The sequence below is a fragment of the Manis pentadactyla genome, chromosome 10, assembly GCF_030020395.1.
Source record: "Manis pentadactyla isolate mManPen7 chromosome 10, mManPen7.hap1, whole genome shotgun sequence".
NCBI classification, from domain to species: Eukaryota; Metazoa; Chordata; class Mammalia; order Pholidota; family Manidae; genus Manis; species Manis pentadactyla.
This window is the reverse complement of record NC_080028.1, coordinates 34,593,482-34,611,916: the sequence shown is the minus strand read 5'-3', so window position 1 is coordinate 34,611,916 and position 18,435 is coordinate 34,593,482. Positions and strand designations below refer to the sequence as shown.

Genomic DNA, 18,435 nt, shown 5'->3' with positions numbered 1-18,435 from the left:
GTACAGGGACCCCGCAGGGTTGTCTAAACGTAAAGCATTATCCACTGTCGTGAACTGCAGGCTCAACTTGCATCCGGGGCCTTTTCCCGGCCTTGGCGGGGTGGTAAATGGGGAGGCCTAGCAGCCGCCGCCGGTATCTTTTGCTCTGGACCAGGTGGCGGGATCTAGGGTTCTGTTGTCACCGCGCTAGGGAGCGGTCAGGCTGGGCGGCGGAGCCGGGCTCGGGGGTTGCAGTAGATGAGACACCGCTGCTGGTTGCCAGACTTGGTGTAGGTAGGTGGATGTTGGTGAGCGGGAGCAGCGAGTTCCTTCCCATGCAGGTTCCTTAAGCCTCAGGGCCCGGTGCGACAGTCCAGCTTCCCGACGCCTTAGTCTTTGGTCTGCAGCCCGTCTGCCTTCTAGCTTCACCTGTGATTTCCCCGGCCCAACTGCCCTCATTTCAATCGGTAATTACCGTCGTTTAAAATTTTACCCTTAGTTCCAGTTTCTCCGAATGAGGGCTCATTTTCAGCCTTCCAAGGATCCCCGGGCTTGGCACCCTTAGATGTTCGCACGCGTCGGTATGGGGACGTGGATGAGGGGACTCAACCTTAGTTCTGACCTAGATTAGTTTTAGAAAAGAATCCGTCGTTGTTTATTTAGCCAGTACAGTATCTGATGGTTTGTGCTAATTGCTGTAATTTTAATGAGGATTATTTACCCACTTACTGTTATGCGGTTAAGGAGCCATAGCTCTTCGCTAACACCATAGATGTAATATGTAAAAACTGCAGATTGCTGTAAAAACAGTAATGTTTTTACCTTGAAAATGCTAATACCTGCCTGTTTTGTTACAGAAGGTAAAGCACAGTGAAATAATTCAAGATGGTCCCTAATATAAACTGGAAAGAAATCATGAAAGTTGACCCAGATGACCTTTCTTGTCAAGAAGAATTGGCAGATAATTTATTCATTTCCTTATCTAAGGTACTTAATTAATAAATAATGCATAGATATATACATACAACTATGATTAATCTTGTCGCTGAAATCACTGAATGATACAGCTCGCTGAAATCACTGAATGATACAGCTGTAAGAGTTTTTATATTTTGCCTAGGTGTTATTTATAAAATGTAAAATGGTTGCTTTTCTGTTTACTTAGGTGGAAGTAAATGAGCTAAAAAATGAAAGTCAAGAAAATGTGATACACGTTTTCAGAATTACTCAGTCAGTAATGAAGGTTTGTATGCAGTAGGTTTTAACAATAGCTTTGACTATTAGAGGAAGTTTCATGAATAATAATCTCTTTTAAAGTACTCTGTAATGTCTAAAGCACCACTCAAAAATAAGATATATTCACACATGGATCATGAGTTGTAGTGTGCAGAACATTGCTAGTTTCTGCTCTAAAGTTCTTTAAAGAATGTGTAGGGGAAACAGAATGGCCTTATGTTTAAAAATAACATAAAGAGGTCCTATGTTAGTTATGTTAATGGTAATCTTGAGGTGGAGATGAAAAATACAGATGACTAACTATATAGATTTGTTAGAAAGGGAAGAGGTTAGGTGTGAGAAGACCTAATAAAGGGCAAAGATTGATGAGTAGCTCTAGGTAAGTAGAAGGCAGTGGTAAAATGTTAAGGAGATTGTAGAGCTGGAGGTTATCATAAATGAAAACTGGGAATAGAAAATATGCTTACTCTTTGCTTTTGAGGAGACAGGTGCATAAAGTTTATAGCAGATTGTGGAGAAAACAGAAGTTGGGTATAATTTGGAATAGCCTTTCAAGGGCTTTAAAGGTGTATCTCAGGGTGTCAGCAATAAGGAGCCACTGAAGTTTTCTGAGCAATAGTTGATATATAACAAAAATATACCTTAAGTAGGTAAAACTAGGTGTGTTAACAGGACAAACTGAAGGGACTTGAAGCTATTGCAATACAATGTTATGAAGGAGGTTAGACATAAAATTATAGACTGTAAGTGACAGAACAGAAAAAAGTGGGAAAGTTGCAATACTAAATATAAGATTTGAGGCATAAAGAGGAATCAAAGATGTTTCAAACTGTTAGGAATCTAGAAATTATATCCTTAAGAAAATTGTCTGTTAATTCAACAAATATTTACTAGAAGTCTTCATGTGTGCCATGCTTTGCAGTCGGTAAGTATTGGGATAGCAAATGAAAAAAATACCTATTTTCATTGTTTACCTTCTAGTATAAAGGCATATTGATACAACCCTTTTTTTAGTTGTTTAGATGAAAGCTCAAGAGGTAGAGCTAGCTTTAGAAGAAGTTGAAAAGGCTGGAGAAGAGCAAGCAAAATTTGGTGGGTACCTTGGGAAAAAGAAGTCTATTGTGATGTTTAATAGTGTGTTCCATTTATTCATTAAGAAATAGAAAATTAGGTTTATCTCTGAAATGTATAGCCTCAATTTATTTTGAAAGATATTTCTAGAGCTCCTATTTCCATGTCCCAAGTATAAAATAGTTATTCTCTCTTATGTTGCCATATTACTATAATCATGATGGGATTTACGAAAAGAATAATTTTATTATCTTGTTGATGTTTATTTAAAAGCTTTTTTTAAGATAGATCTGAGCAATTGAAATATTTGTCTTTTCTTTTTAATAGAAAACCAATTAAAAACTAAAGTAATGAAACTGGAAAATGAACTAGAGGTATGTTCTTTTGTATTCCTTAGGATGTATTGTTACTTGTATGATTTTGAATTAATACTTTAAAATTCTATTATTGGCTAGAGAAGTCACAAGCATGATACTGTGCTCATAATTATTTGTGCAGCATGTATTACATGCCTTCATATACCTTAAATTCTAAGGATTGAGCATCCAATTGTGAACAAAATAAAAACATTCAATAATCTCATGGAGTTTACAGTCTAGAGAAGTAGACAGAAGGAATACTAGTAACTGAGGCTAAGTGGAGGCATGCGGAAACTTGAGGACTAGTGACAGAAGGGTGTGGTAACACAAGTAAGAACAAGTAGCTGTTGAGCATGCCAAGAGCCAAAGTGTGAATGCAGTGGTAAGGAACTGAAAACACTGAGATTCTTGAGATTGTGGGAAGCAAACTAATACAAGTGGATTAGCCTTTGGAAGGAGAAAGGACCTTCCTTTGTAATAGGAAGGGAGGAATAATGGATATGTACAGAGCTTTTATGTTTGTAGGTTTAGTGACTGGAAATTGAGAGGCTGTAGAGAAGGTCATCTAAAACATAAAATAAGAGTTGGTAGATGTATGGTCAAATTTTAAGAAGTCGGGTAAAACTTCAAATATCTTGGGAAATGAGCTAGAAATTAGGAGATCTGGAGTCAGACAAGTTTAGTTCAAATCCTGATTATTTCATTAATTCTATGAACTTAGATGATATTTTTGATTCTCTACTGTGTATCCTGCTCTTGTAGGAAAATACCAACTACTATCAATAAGTATTTACTAAATGAATTATGAAGTTGGATCGATTCTGTTAGCCAGGGAGTTGGAGATATTGGTAAGAAAGTAGTGTATCGATGATTATGAAATCTTTACCAAACAGGCAAGAAAATCAAGATTGGAGAGGTAGGGAGAGATTAGAGAGGAGTAAGGGATCATAGGGCCCTGTGAGGTTAGAATGTTGATATTCCAGAAATAATTGAGAGTATGTTTCTGCTGGAACAAGGACCTGCCTGGTGTGGGCATGGCTGTGGGAGGTTTTAGTGAATTCAATTAATTTTGAGAGGTAATGACTGGGAAGTTGGTAGTTTGTGCTACCAGGAGTAGGGAGGGATTGATCTGATGTGAATATCATGTGAGATTCACAGCAGCTGGAATTTTTGCAGGGTAGTGAAGGAATGATAGCCTCGAAGTTTCAGGTTGTGGTAAATCAGTACCTTCTGTTGACCCTGAGGTCTGTGGGATGCAAAAGAACAAACATCTGCCAATTGAAAGGATTCCAAAGCTATCAGTAGACGAAAGGAGCCAAATTGCAGCTAAGGCAAGGAGATGGAGAGGATGATTCAGCAAAAGGGCTGAGGATATAACAATTTTTCCATGGAAGAGGATTTTCGAGAGCACAGTGGAAAGCTTTGAGAAGGAGGGGAAAGTGAAGTTTTAGTTAATGTAGAGGAGTAAAAGAAATGTAGAGGGAAGAAGTGAGTGTGAGAAAGGTTAGATGAGCAACAGATTTGATGTTTCTGACCATGACTACAAATAACAGGTATATGAAGTAAAATGGATTAATCTGCCACAGGATTTTAATGATAATCTTAGTCTGGGCTGTCCAGTATGGTAACACTAACCACTTGTGCCTATTTACTTTTAAATTCATTACAATTACAATTAAAAATTCCATTGTTTAGTTGCACCAGCCGCATTTCAAGTTCTCTTTAGCCACATATAAATCACGGCTACCATACTGAACACTACAAAGAACATTTCCGTTAACCTAGATAGTTCATCACCTGTGTTCTTAGCCTGGTGCCTGTAGTTCAGTGGCTATAACACAGCCTGAGTGATTGATGGTCAGTTCATAGCTCTGGGGGCCTCAGGAAAACCTTAAGAGGTTGTCAACCTGCTAACTAAAGCTTAAATAACCTAAGTTTTAAAAACAGGTCCTTGAGCTAATCATTTTAAACATCTGATGCTGATTATAATATAAATTTTTAAAATTCATTTTATTACCATTAATCTACAATTACATGAAGAACATTATGGTTACTAGACTCCCCCCTTCACCAAGTCCCCCCCAACAAACCCCATTACAGTTACTGTCCATCAGCATAGTAAGATGCTCTAGACTCCTTGTCTTCTCTGTGTTGTACAGCCCTCCCTAAGCACCCCCCACATTATACATGCTAATCGTAAGGCCCCCTTTCTTTTTCCCTGCCCTTATCCCTCCCTTCCCACACATCCTCCCCAGTCCCTTTCCCTTTTGTAACCATTAGTCCATTCTTGGGTTCTGTGATTCTTCTGCTGTTTTGTTCCTTCAGTTTTTCTTTGTTCTTAAACTCCACATATGAGTGAAATCATTTGGTGCTTGTCTTTCTCCGCCTGGCTTATTTCACTGAGCATAATTCCCTCTAGCTCCAACCATGATGTTGCAAATGGTAGGACCTGTTTTTTTCTTATGGCTGAGTAATATTCCATTGTGTATATGTACCACATCTTCTTTATCCATTCATCTACTGATGGACATTTAGGTTGCTTCCATTTCTTGGCTATTGTAAATAGTGCTGCGATAAAAATAGGGGTGCACCTGTCTTTTTCAAACTGGAGTGCTGCATTCTTTTTTTATTTTGATATTTGTTTATTTATTCATTCATTCATTTATTTATTTATTTTGGTATCATTAATCTACAATTACATGAAGGACATTATGTTTACTAGGCTCCCCCCTTCACCAAGTTCCCCCCACATACCCCTTCACAGTCACTGTCCATCAGTGTAGTAAGATGCTGTAAAATCACTACTTGTCTTCCCTGTGTTGCGCAGCCCTCTCCGTGCCCCCACACACACTATACATGCTAATCGTGATGTCCCCTTTCTTTTTCCCCACCCTTATCCCTCCCTTCCCACCCATCCTCCCCAGTCCCTTTCCCTTTTGTAACTATTGGTCCATTCTTGGGTTCTGTGATTCTGCTGCTGTTTTGTTCCTTCAGTTTTTCTTTTTTCTTATACTCCAGAGATGAGTGAAATCATTTGGTATTTCTCTTTCTCCGCTTGGCTTATTTCACTAAACATAATACCCTCTAGCTCCATCCATGTTGTTACAAATTGTAAGATTTCTTTTCTTATGGCTGAATAATATTCCATTGTGAATATGTACCACATCTTCTTTATCCATTCATCTACTGATGGACACTTAGGTTGCTTCCATATCTTGGCTATTGTAAATAGTGCAGCGATAAACATAGGGGTGCATCTGTCTTTTTCAAACTGGAGTGCTGCATTCTTAGGGTAAATTCCTAGAAGTGGAATTCCTGGGTCAAATGGTAAGTCTATTTTGAGCATTTTGAGGAACCTCCATACTGCTTTCCACAATGGCTGAACTAATTTACATTTCCACCAGCAGTGTAGGAGGGTTCCCCTTTCTCTACAACCTCACCAACATTTGTTGTTGTTTGTCTTTTCGATGGTAGCCATCCTTACTGGTGTGAGGTGATATCTCATTGTGGTTTTAATTTGCATTTCTCTGATAACTAGCGATGTGGAGCATCTTTTCCTGTGTCTGTTGGCCATCTGAAATTTCTTCTTTGGAGAACTGTCTGTTCAGCTCCTCTGCCCATTTTTTAATTGGATTGTTTGCTTTTTGTTTGTTGAGGTGCGTGAGCTCTTTATATATTTTGGATGTCAACCCTTTATCGGATCTGTCATTTATGAATAAATTCTCCCATACTGTAGGGTACCTTTTTTGTTCTATTGATGGTGTCCTTTGCTGTACAGAAGGTTTACAGCTTCATATAGTCCCACTTGTTCATTTTTGCTTATGTTTTCCTTGCCCAGGGAGATATGTTCGTGAAAAAGTCGCTAATGTTTATGTCCAAGAGATTTTTGCCTATGTTTTTTTCTAAGAGTTTTATGGTTTCATGACTTACATTCAGGTCTTTGATCCATTTTGAATTCACTTTTGTGTGTGGGGTTAGACAGTGATCCAGTTTCATTCTCTTACATGTAGCTGTCCAGTTTTGCCAGCATCATCTGTTGAAGAGACTGTCATTTCCCCATTGTATGTCCATGGCTCCTTCATTGAATATTAACTGACCATATGTGTTTGAGTTAATGTCTGGAGTCTCTAATCTATTCCACTGGTCTGTAGCTCTGTTCTTGTGCCAGTACCAAATTGTCTTGATTATTATGGCTTTGTAGTAGAGCTTGAAGATGGGGAGTGAGATTCCCCCCCATTTTATTCTTCTTTCTCAGGATTGCTTTGGCTATTTGGGGTCTTTGGTGTTTCCATATGAATTTTTGAACTATTTGTTTCAGTCCGTTGAAGAATATTGCTGGTAATTTGATAGGGATTGCATCAAATCTGTATATTGCTTTGGCCGGGTGGCCACTTTGACGATATTAATTCTTCCTAGCTAAGAGCATGGAATGAGTTTCCATTTGTTAGTGTCCTCTTTAATTTCTCTTAAGAGTGTCTTATAGTTTTCAGGGTATATGTCTTTCACTTCTTTAGTTAGGTTGATTCCTAGGTATTTTATTCTTTTTGATACAGTTGTGACTGGAACTGTTTTCCTGATTTCTCTTTCTATTGGTTCATTGTTAGTGTATAGGAAAGCCACAGATTTCTTTTTATTAATTTTGTATCGTGCAACTTTGCTGTATTCCGATATCAGTTCTAGTAGTTTTGGAGTGGAGTCTTCAGGGTTTTTTATGTACAATATCATGTCATCTGCAAATAGTGACAGTTTAACTTCTTCTTTACCAATCTGGATTCCTTGTATTTCTTTGTTTTGTCTAATTGCCATGGCTAGGACCTCCAGTACTATGTTAAATAACAGTGGGGAGAGTGGGCATCCCTGTCTTGTTCCCGATCTCAGAGGAAAAGTTTTCAGCTTCTCGCTGTTCAGTATGATGTTAGCTGTGGGTTTATCATATATGGCCTTTATTATGTTCAGGTACTTGCCCTCCATACCCGTTTTGCTGAGAGTTTTTATCATGAATGGATGTTGAATTTTGTCGAATGCTTTTTCAGCATCTATGGAGATGATCACGTGGTTTTTGTCCTTTTTGTTGATGTGGTGGGTGATGTTGATGGATTTTCGAATGTTGAACCACACTTGCATCCCTGGGATGAATCCCACTTGGTCATGGTGTATGATCCTCTTGATGTATTTTTAAATTCGGTTTGCTAATATTTTGTTGATTAAGTAGATTAAGTATTAAGTATTTTTATTAAGTATTAAATATTAAGTATTTTTGCATCTACGTTCATCAGGGATATTGGTCTGTAGTTTTCTTTTTTGGTGGTGTCTTTGCCTGGTTTTGGTATTGGGGTGATGTTGGCTTTATAGAATGAGTTTGGGAGTATTCCCTCCTCTTCTATTTTTTGGAAAACTTTAAGGAGAATGGGTATTATGTCTTTTCTGTATGTCTGATAAAATCCCGAGGTGAATCCATCTGGCCCGGGGGTTTTGTTCTTGTGTAGTTTTTTGATTACTGTTTCAATTTCTTTGCTCATAATTGGTTTGTTTAACTTTTGTGTTTCTTCCTTGGTCAGTCTTGGAAGGTTGTATTTTTCTAGGAAGTTGTCCATTTCTTCTAGGTTTTCCAGCTTGTTAGCATATAGGTTTTCATAGTAGTCTTTAATAATTCTTTGTATTTCTGTGGAGTCTGTCATGATTTTTCCATTCTCATTTCTGATTCTGTTGATGTGTGTTGATTCTCTTTTTCTCTTAGTAAGTATGGTTAGAGGCTTATCTATTTTGTTTATTTTCTCAAAGAACCAGCTCTTGGTTTCATTGATTTTTTTCTATTGTTTTATTCTTCTCAATTTTGTTTATTTCTTCTCTGATCTTTATTATGTCCCTCCTTCTGCTGACGTTAGGCCTCATTTGTTCTTCTTTTTCCACTTTCGATAATTGTGATGTTAGACTATTCATTTGGAAGTGTTCTTCCTTCTTTCAGTGTGCCTGGATTGCTATATACTTTCCTCTTAAGACTGCTTTTGCTGCGCCCCACAGAAGTTGGGGCTTTGTGTTGTTGTCATTTGTTTCCATATATTCCTTGATCTCTATTTTAATTTGTTCATTGATCCATTGATTATTTAGGAGCATGTTGTTAAGCCTCCATGTGTTTGTGAGCCTTTTTGTTTTCTTTGTAGAATTTATTTCTAGTTTTATACCTTTGTGGTCTGAAAAGTTGGTTGGTAGAATTTCAGTCTTTTGGAATTTATTGAGGTTCTTTTTGTGGCCTAGTATGTCGTCTATTCTGGAGAATGTTCCATGTGCACTTGAGAAGAATGTGTATCCTGTTGCTTTTGGATGTAGAGTTCTATAGATGTCTATTAGGTCCATCTGTTCTACTGTGTTGTTCAGTGCCTCCATGTCCTTACTTATTTTCTGTCCAGTTGATCTATCCTTTGGGGTGAGTGGCGTGTTGAAGTCTCCTAAAATGAATGCATTGCATTCTATTTCCTCCTTTAGTTCTGTTAGTATTTGTTTCACATATGCTGGTGTTCCTGTGTTGGGTGCATATATATTTATAATGGTTATATCCTCTTGTTGGGCTGAGCCCTTTATCATTATGTAATGTCCTTCTTTATCTCTTGTTACTTTCTTTGTTTTGAAGTCTATTTTGTCTGATACTAGTACTGCAACACCTGCTTTCTTCACCCTGTTGTTTGCATGAAATATCTTTTCCCATCCCTTGAGTTTTAGTCTGTGCATATCTTTGGGTTTGAGGTGAGTTTCTTGTAAGCAGCATATAGATGGTCCTTGCTTTTTTATCCATTCTATTTCTAAGTGTCTTTTGATTGGTGCATTCAGTCCATTTATATTTATGGTGACTATTGAAAGATATGTACTTACTGCCATTGCAGGCTTTAGATTCATGGTTACCAAAGGTCAAGGTTAGCTTCTTTGGTATCTTACTGTCTAACGTAACTCACTTATTGAGCTGTTATAAACACTGTCTGGTGATTCTTTATTTCTCTCCCTTCTTATTCCCCCTCCTCCATTCTTTATATGTTGGTTGTTTTATTCTGTGCTCTTTTGTGTTTCCTTTAACTGCTTTTGTGGGTAGTTGATTTTATTTTTTGCCTTTAGTTGGTATTTGGTTGGTCTGCTTTCTTTGCTGTGATTTTATTTTCTCTGGTGACATCTGTTTAGTCTTAGGAGTGCTCCATGTAGAACTCCCTCTAAAATACCCTGTAGAGGTGGTTTAAGGGAGACATATTCCCTCAACTTTTGCTTGTCTGAGAATTGTGTAATCCCTCCTTCATATTTAAATGATAATCGTGCTGGATACAGTATTCTTGGTTCAAGGCCCTTCTGTTTCATTGCATTAAATATATCATGGCATTCTCTTGTGGCCTGTAATGTTTCTGTTGAGAAGTCTGATGATAGCCCAATGGGTTTTCCTTTGTAGGTGACCTTTTTCCTCTCTCTAGCTGCCTTTAAACCTCTGTCCTTGTCCTTGAGCTTTGCCATTTTAATTATTATGTGTCTTGGTATTGTCCTCCTTGTTTTCCTTCTGTTGGGAGTTCTGTGTACTTCCGTGGTCTGAGCGACTATTTCCTCCCCTAGTTTGGGGAAGTTTTCTGCAATTATTTCTTCAAAGACACTTTCTATCCCGTTTTCTCTCTCTTCTTCTGGTACCCCTGTAATGCAGATATTGTTCCTTTTGGATTGGTCACACAGTTCTCTTAATATTGTTTCATTCCTGGAGATCCTTTTATCTCTCTCTGCGTCAGCTTCTAAGCGTTCCTGTTCTCTGTTTTCTATTCCGTCAATGGCCTCTTGCATCTTATCCATTCTACTTATAAATCCTTCCAGAGATTGTTTCAGTTCTGTAATCTCCCTCTGGACGTCATCCCTTAGCTCTTATACATTTCTCTGAAGCTCTATCAGCATGGTTATGATCTTTATTTTGAATTATTTTTCAGGAAGACTGCTTAGGTCTATCTCCTTCTCAGGGGTTGACTGTGATTTTTGTCTGCCTCAAATTCTGCCTTTTTATGGTGATAGAGATAGTTTGTGGAGCTGTCGCAAGTGTCGGCTGGAGAATTTCCCTTCTTGTTGGTTTGTGGCCTTTCTCTCCTGGGAGAACAGTGACCTCTAGCAGCTTGTGCTGGGCAGCTGCACGCAGATGGGGCTTCTGCTTCTTGCCCGGCCACTATGGCATTTAGCTCTGCAGTTGCTGTGGGCATGGCCTGCCTCAGGCTGCTGCTCCAATATGGCAGAGGCGCGTTGGAGGGGAAATGGCAGGAGGCTGTTTTGTGAGGGGCCTCCGAGGTGTGCTGCTGCCTAGGAGGTTAGGGCACCCGGAGTTCCCCGGGATTCTCAGCTGCTGGGCTAAGTGTCCCGGGACACTTCCGTCCAGCTGTGGGGTCCCTTTCCCTTTAAGACTTTCAAAAAGCACTCACTTTTCTTTGTCCCAGGGTGCCAGCTGCGGGTCCTGCTCACAGGTCTTACTGTCCTGTTTCCCTAGTTTCCAGCACCCCACGCATGCACTGTGTCTGTGCTCTGGTGCAGATGGCTGGGGCTGTCTATTTAGCAGTCCTGGGTTCCCTCTCCCTCCCTTCTCTGACTCCTCTCCTCCCACTGGGAGCTGGGTGAGGGGCGCTCGGGTCCTGCCAGGCCGTGGCTTGTATCTTACTTCCTTCGCGAGGCCCTGGGTTTTCGCAGGTATGGATGTAGTCTGGCTGCTGTCCTGTGTCTTCTGGTCTCTCTTTTAGGAATAGTTGTATTTGTTGTATTTTCAAAAATATATGTGGTTTTGGGAGGAGATTTCCACTGCTGTACTCACACCGCCATCTTGGCTCTGCCCCTGCTTAGGTAATTTTTAATAAATAATGCTAAGCCATAAAATAAGTTAAAAAAGAGTCCATTTTTTCTCCTATGATATCAAATAATTTGAAAGGAAAAAATACAGTGCCTCTGCTGCCTGTGCTCTGAGCACACACACATTTGGTCTGTCTGGAGTAATGGAGCAGTTCAAGGCAGAGAAGTTTCTTCTCATATAGAAACTGGCCTGAAAGTAGAAGACATCTATTCAGACTCATCTATCTCTCACTGAGTCCCAGCTATAGACCAGATACCATGCTTAGCAGTTTTGCACACCTCATTTTTAATCCTAAAAACAGGGCAGTTTTATGGAGATTTGGGGTCAGATGTCATCCATTCCATCTAAATGGGAGTAAATCAGAGAGTTTGGCAATACTCTCCTAGACTGTGGACCATGTCTTACAAACAAGAAAACTGAGAGTATTGGATGGTTCTGCCAGATTCCAAGACAGGTTAGACATGCAAGTGACTTACTGAGGGAATAACAGGCATAGGCAGGGACAGCCTCCCGACTTGTTGCAGGTCTGAGGCCTGTGAGAGAAAAGGAGAAGGGAGGGCAGGGGATCAAGTAAGAAGCATCTAAGGAGGCAGCACTGTTCCAAGGAAAGCAGAGTCAGACTTGGTGGGGAGGGGCCCTCAAACCAAAGATGCCTGCAGAAGGAGTCTTGTGCCCCCAGTGGGTCTGCCTTGACCTCTCTCGGCCCTAGGTTACTGGCTGGGAAGAACCTGCAGGAAGCTTGGCTGGGGTGGACCCTGCACCTGGGGATGGGAGGGGGGGCAGCACATATGTCAATCATGGTCCTGCAACAGGATATCTGAGCAGTGTGTTTCCATGGTTGCCACACTGAGGCATTTGAGAATTAAAATGAATTTTCCTGCTCACCCAGCTTGTTTGGGGGTGACCTCATTCATATTCAGGCTCTTTGGATCCATTTTCCATATGTTTCTCACTGTACCAATCAGATCCCTTATTTGGGGTGGTGTGGAATTATGGAATTTTAGGTGATACAAATTTATCTGTGAAATATTTTATTAAAAAAGAAAATCTCTGTTTAAAGTGTTGCAGTCAGCTCACTTACAAGTTGGGGAGTTTTGCCAAGGACCAGGCTGTCCTGTGTAGAACTTATCCAGGTGTCTGGGTAGGAGCATGAGCCGAAAGAAAACGTGACACATTGGAAAAGGAACCAGCCATCTTCGTACCTCAGGCATCTCTCAGATAGATCACACGTTCCATCTCTCAGATAGATCAGACAGCATCCTGCTCTATGAAACATCTTTTCTGCAGGCTGATGCCATAAGACAATAAAGAGAAATATCAGCTTCTAGCTGTGGTAAAGATAGGCTTTTCTGCCACATTCACCTCCTTTTTCTTCCCTGCTAAGGAGGAAGTTTTGTAGCATGATAAGCCATCGAATTTGTGCTGTCAATGATAGCATAAGAAAGGTTTGTTAAACAGATGCCATCCTCTGGGGAATCCATCCATTCTACAATGGATGAGCACCTACTATGTCCCTGGAAGTGGATATACAGTGTTGAGCACAGGGACAGACAAAGCCCGATTGCCGTGAAGTTTTCCCTCTAAGGAAGAAGAAAGACAATAAGCCACAAACAAATAATACTGATAGCATTAATTACTATGAAGACTATAAAACATTACAAGGGTCTCTAGAGTGTGGAGGAGGGTAGTGGTGCTGAACTAACATGGTCAGGGAAGGCTTGACAGTATGGAAATATAAGAATGGAGGCAGCCATGTGAGGATGCAGAGAGAACATTCCAGGCAGAGGGGAACTTGGTAAAGAAGCGCTCAAAGGCAGGAAAATGTGCTTTGCATTTGAAGCAATGGATTGAAGGTCTGTGAGCCTGGAGCCTGGACAGAGGGTGTCATGGGTCAGAGGCTCAGGTGGGGCCTATGCACATAGGACTTTGGAAACCAAAGTAAAGACTGGATTTTATTCTGGGTGCAACTGGAAATCTCTAGAGAGTTTTAACCAGGGAGTAGGGGTAGGAGTTGATTTACTGCTATTGGGGGGAATGCACTGTGCGAAGCAACAATAGAAACAGAGGGGCTGTTTGGCAGAGATTGCCATGGTCTAGAGGGAGATGATGGCAGCAATGGAGAGGGAGGTGAGATGTGAGCAGATTCTAAAAGTCTTTGGCCTACTCTGAAAGAAACTTGTAGACACCAACCCCATCTCTGCAGGGTGGAGGCTGAAATAATGGTGTCACCACCCTGACTACATGGAATGTCCCTTGGGATATCAGTAGGATACAGTCTGGACCTGGCATGGGACAAAGGATCTTAATCAAAAAGAGAGAAAGAAGCCCAAAATATGGTCCCCCTTTGACTGCACAGTTGAAGGGAGATCTGATTCAAAAAACAGCCACCTATTAAACTCCACTTTTTGGACTTGGGCTATGGCTGTACACCCCTGGGGACACAGCAGGACACACTGGTGAGGTCAGGATGCCATATAATGCCAAGAATAGCTAAAGATTACCCAGTGCTGACTATGTAGCAGGTGCTAAGTACTTTACCTCTCATGTAGCTCTCATAACAACCCTATGATGACAGATTATTTTCCCTATTTTATAGATGAGGAAACGGAGGCACAGAAAGCCTAAAGCACTGAACCTGATTACTTTTATTCTGATGGCTCTCTTCTGCTCAATATGAGTGCTGTTTCAAAGACTCCAAGGACATCAGACCCTTGCCCAGCAACTCACGGCTCTCCTGCGTTTAAGGGCACCAAGGCCATTCTGAGAATGCTCTTCTAAGACATACAGCCATGTGCTGGTGCAGCCAACATGGAAGTGAACTCTCTCACTGTGGACATTGACAATAAATCCTATCAGAAGGACCCAACAGAATACCCTAGAAGAGGGTACCTAGGCCTCAACAATCAGAAATCACTGGTTCATTAGTGCTACAGTCCAGCTTGAACCAAAGAAATGTTTATTCTAATGGGAAACACTTAGCAACAAATTCATCCAGCAATTATTTATTGTCTTATTAGGTGCTAGCACTGTACTAGACACAGAAAAGGATAGGAAACAAAGCCACCTCCCGTTTCAAGATTTGTACAAGTCAGAAGGAATAACAACAGGTAGACTGGCTAAAGTTCACAAAACAAGAGAATTAACTCAAAATATGTATGCAGACATTTAACCAGAAAATTGCAGAACATAGAAGAGAAATGTGTTAGCTGAAGAGAAATTAGGATCTAGAATCCATGTGGGCTAGGGCAGTCAGGGAGAGAAGAATTTAGGAGATGAATGGGAGAAATTATTGAGGCCACTAGGAGGAATTTTGAGTCCTTTTAAAGATTCCAGACATTTCACTGGAAAAGGTAGCATCTGGCTATATTACTGCCAGAGGCCATTGTCCTCCTGTGAGGCTGAAAGGCCTTGCCATCTGCTGGATGATACTAATGCTAATACAGGAGCCATTTGCTTATTATGACTTCTGCCCAGGAGGGATGGATTTACCCACAAATCTAATAGCACCTGGAATGGAGTAAGATATGTTCTTGGAAATCTCCCAGGCTGAAGTCTGACTGCTCTTAAGAGCTCTTCATGAGATAGTAGGCAAGAGTTGCTTAGGGATCATTTATCAATAATTGGTGTGTTGGGAGAAGTACAAAACTTCTTTGGCAGAAGGAGGTAAACTAGGAAGAATCTGAGAACCCCAGGGCCCTAATTACCCTTCCCTTTCATCCACCCTGCTTTCCCAGACCTACAAAAGGCCTCTGGTCTTCAATGGTGAAAGAGTCACTTCTGAAGGGAGGAGAGAAAAAGAGGGAAGCATTCTGGTAAAGGCCCCACTCTTCTTTCTGAGTTAGAATTTCTTCTCTAGATCGTATTATAGAAGTGGGGACAATGTTTCCAACGGGCTGTGTTAAAATATTTTCTGTGACAGAGAATTGGAGGCTCCAGGAGCCCTTTTGCCGTCTCATTGGCAAAGATTATTATTTCCGTGACACTCTGGAAAGACCGGTGCATCTGGGGTGATAGGAAAGGGAGGGCCAGACGTGGTGGAGTGCCCCCTCATGGTTCCAGCCATTTGGAATAACCAGAGCACACCTCTATCTTTCTGATGAATCAAAACTTTTCTCCCAGTAATAATATTGATTCTTTGCTACTGAAATTGCAAATACTTTTATCCCATTTGCTACTAGCTTCTAGTTCTGCTTATGACCGTTTTTACTTACCAACGGATTTTCAAATAGCCAGCTCTACCAGCCTTGGCCTCTATAGTTTCTACCTTTGGGTTGTACATAAAGAAGCCTTCAATATCCAATATTATAAATCTATATTTCTTCTAATTCTTTAGCACTAATCCATTCTTCTTTTGGGGTATGACATAACAATCTAGTTTTATTTTGTTTTTCCACATAATTAACTGATTTTGCCAGGATGACCTGTGGTTTTATCCATTCCTTCAAATACTTGAAATGCATCTTAATCATACACTAAATATTTTATATACTTGGGTGTGGTAGATTGTAGAATCCCAATCCTGACAAATATTTAAGAGCCCCTCTTATGGAACCCCTCTGCAGGAGAACAGAACATATCCTGTGAACTCAGATGTAGCCTTGTAACTTATGTTGGTCAATGAAATGCAAGCAGGTAAGACATGTATCACTTACGAGCAGGTGGGTTAAGAGCCAGTGAGTGGTGGCTCATCATACTTTTCCAGGTTTGTAACAACACCATCAATGTTTCTAGATAGATCCTCCTCCACGTTCCCAGGTCCCAGGATGAAAGCCACATGGACAAGAGCTCAGCTGAACCATATGGATATATAGCTTATGACCCATATGGACACATAAAGGCAAAAAATATACCTTTATCATAGTAAACTCCTGAGATGTGTTACCATAGCAAAACCCAGTCTATCCTGACTAAGATGTGTTTCTGGCCTCTCTCCTATGCCCACTCTTGTGTCAGTTCTTAATTAGCTAGACCTCATCCAACTAAGACTAAAAAGAAGCATCAACTCTCACCTGAAAGTCCTGGGAAACAAATCAAGAAAACAATGCACCCAAACTGCTCCCTCAAAAGTTTTACATTTTGGTTATTTTCTTCCGACATTCAGCATTCCCGAATGCAGAGTGGCAAGCTGTGGGGATTGAAAAGGAAGGATAAATACTTGGTGAAAAGCAGAAGAGTTGCATTAATGCTTGTCCTTTAGGGTGTAGTGTTATCTTCCCCACACTAATATAAGAGCCCTGACAACAGAGTGGGTCCTCATGGGGTTGCCTGTGTCACCATTTCCCCTGTGAGCATCTCTCTCTGTCCATTGCTCCTTTTGGCCTGACTCAAAGCTCCACGTCAAATGGTAATATTGGGTTTGCAGGAGTGGTGTGGGGAAGTAAAGAATGGAATTTACCTTGGGAAGTGCTGAAAGGTCATAAAGCAGGAAGCCATTAAAATTTTGCCAAAATTCTATTTCTTCCAGCCCATGGATGCTGTTTCTTCCTCATGAGTGCCACCATGTCCAGAGGAACTGCTATGTCAGTTATTCTATAAGGCACTGAACTTTTTCAAAGGCGGTGGTGTGTTTAAACACCACTGGGTCTGGAATAATCGGACACCAAAGCCAGGAGGGATTGTCAGGGAAAGGCTTTCTTTACTGTTCTGCTCTGTCTCGAAGTGACTCTGCCTATGCCCAAAAGGGCAGAGTGTGAATCCTTGCACCTGGGAGATGCCACTGAGGCCCTGGCAAAAGTTCAGGTTTGCATTTCTGAGCTTCAAAACCCTCTTCCTAGCCTCAGAGTCAGCCAGTAACTGATGAATTCTAGTCAGAATCATACTCATGTGTGATAAGAATCCTAACCCTGCTCCTCTGCCCAAATCTTGACATTGAATGGCAGCCAGAATTTGACTCTCTTTTGAGCTTGAGGTCAGGGCAAACTGCACTCTTTCCAAAAGCAAACTACTCCAGCCCTGCCCCAACCCCAGTCACCTCCACAGCTCAGCAGGGATTCCCAGACATATAAATCAGAGCTGGCTGAGTTTAGAGGAAGACAGAGAGCTGGAGAGCACCCAGACAGAGAATTCATACCGAGAACAACCAGTTACCAGCAACAAACATTCCAAGCAACACAGAAACAGGAACCTCCTAAGTCTGATGCAATTAAGAACAGAAGCAGCTGGAAGAACAAAAAAATTGGTAAAGATTCTAACATAAGGCTACATTTTTGCTATACTGAATATTTGCATTTCCTCCAAATTCCTATGTTGAAAACTTAATCCCTAATGTGATGGTATTTAGGTGGGGCCTTTAGAATATGCTCGGGTTATGAGGGCAGGTCCCTCGGGAATGGGATTAGAGCCCTTACCAAAGAGACCTGAGACACCCCCTGGCCCCTTTAACCATGTGAGGGCACGGCAAAGAGACAGCTGTCTGGGACAGGAATCAGCCTTCTCCAGACACCAAATCTACCAGTAGCCACATCTAGACTTTCCAGACCCAAATCCGAGAGAGATAAATGTTTATAAGCCACCCAGTATATGGTATTTTTGTTATAACAGCCTGAACAGACTAAAACAACTCTGAACACTCGAATGAAGAAATGGAGAATTCTCTGCAGCTGTTATAGGAAGCCTTACCATGAGAAGAGGGCACTGAAAAACTGCTGTGGGGACAGGAAGAGCACATCAGGGAATTAGATGATGATGAAAACTACACCCACTGGATGAAATCAAAGACATTCTTGTCACTGCCTCAGTGAGAAGGAATCCAAAGGAACACACTGCACAGGTCAGTGGTTACCCCTGTGGGCATCCTGAAGGAGCTCTTCAGTAAGCTGTGGTCCTCACTTCACAGCTTACTTCCAGCTGTTCTGAATTAATAAAAATGTATTTTCTTTATAAACTCCCAAGGTAGATAATCCCTTCAGGCCTTTCCTAGATAGGTTTACCCTGCTGCCAAGTGAAGTC

General features: G+C 40.9%; 1 long non-coding RNA gene across 4 annotated transcripts; it reads left to right on the top strand.

The window, feature by feature from the left end:
• Positions 1-48: 48 nt before the first annotated feature.
• LOC130678997 (uncharacterized) lies at positions 49-16,941 on the top strand. 4 transcript variants are annotated; one of them, XR_008991978.1, is made up of 6 exons: positions 49-273; positions 837-966; positions 1,145-1,222; positions 2,230-2,307; positions 2,614-2,660; positions 14,084-16,941. It is a non-coding gene; the product is annotated as an uncharacterized LOC130678997 (long non-coding RNA). The 4 variants fall into 4 exon arrangements; XR_008991979.1 differs by lacking the exon at positions 1,145-1,222 and having other exon boundaries at positions 53-273; XR_008991980.1 differs by lacking the exon at positions 2,230-2,307 and having other exon boundaries at positions 53-273.
• The last annotated feature ends 1,494 nt before the right edge of the window (positions 16,942-18,435 follow it).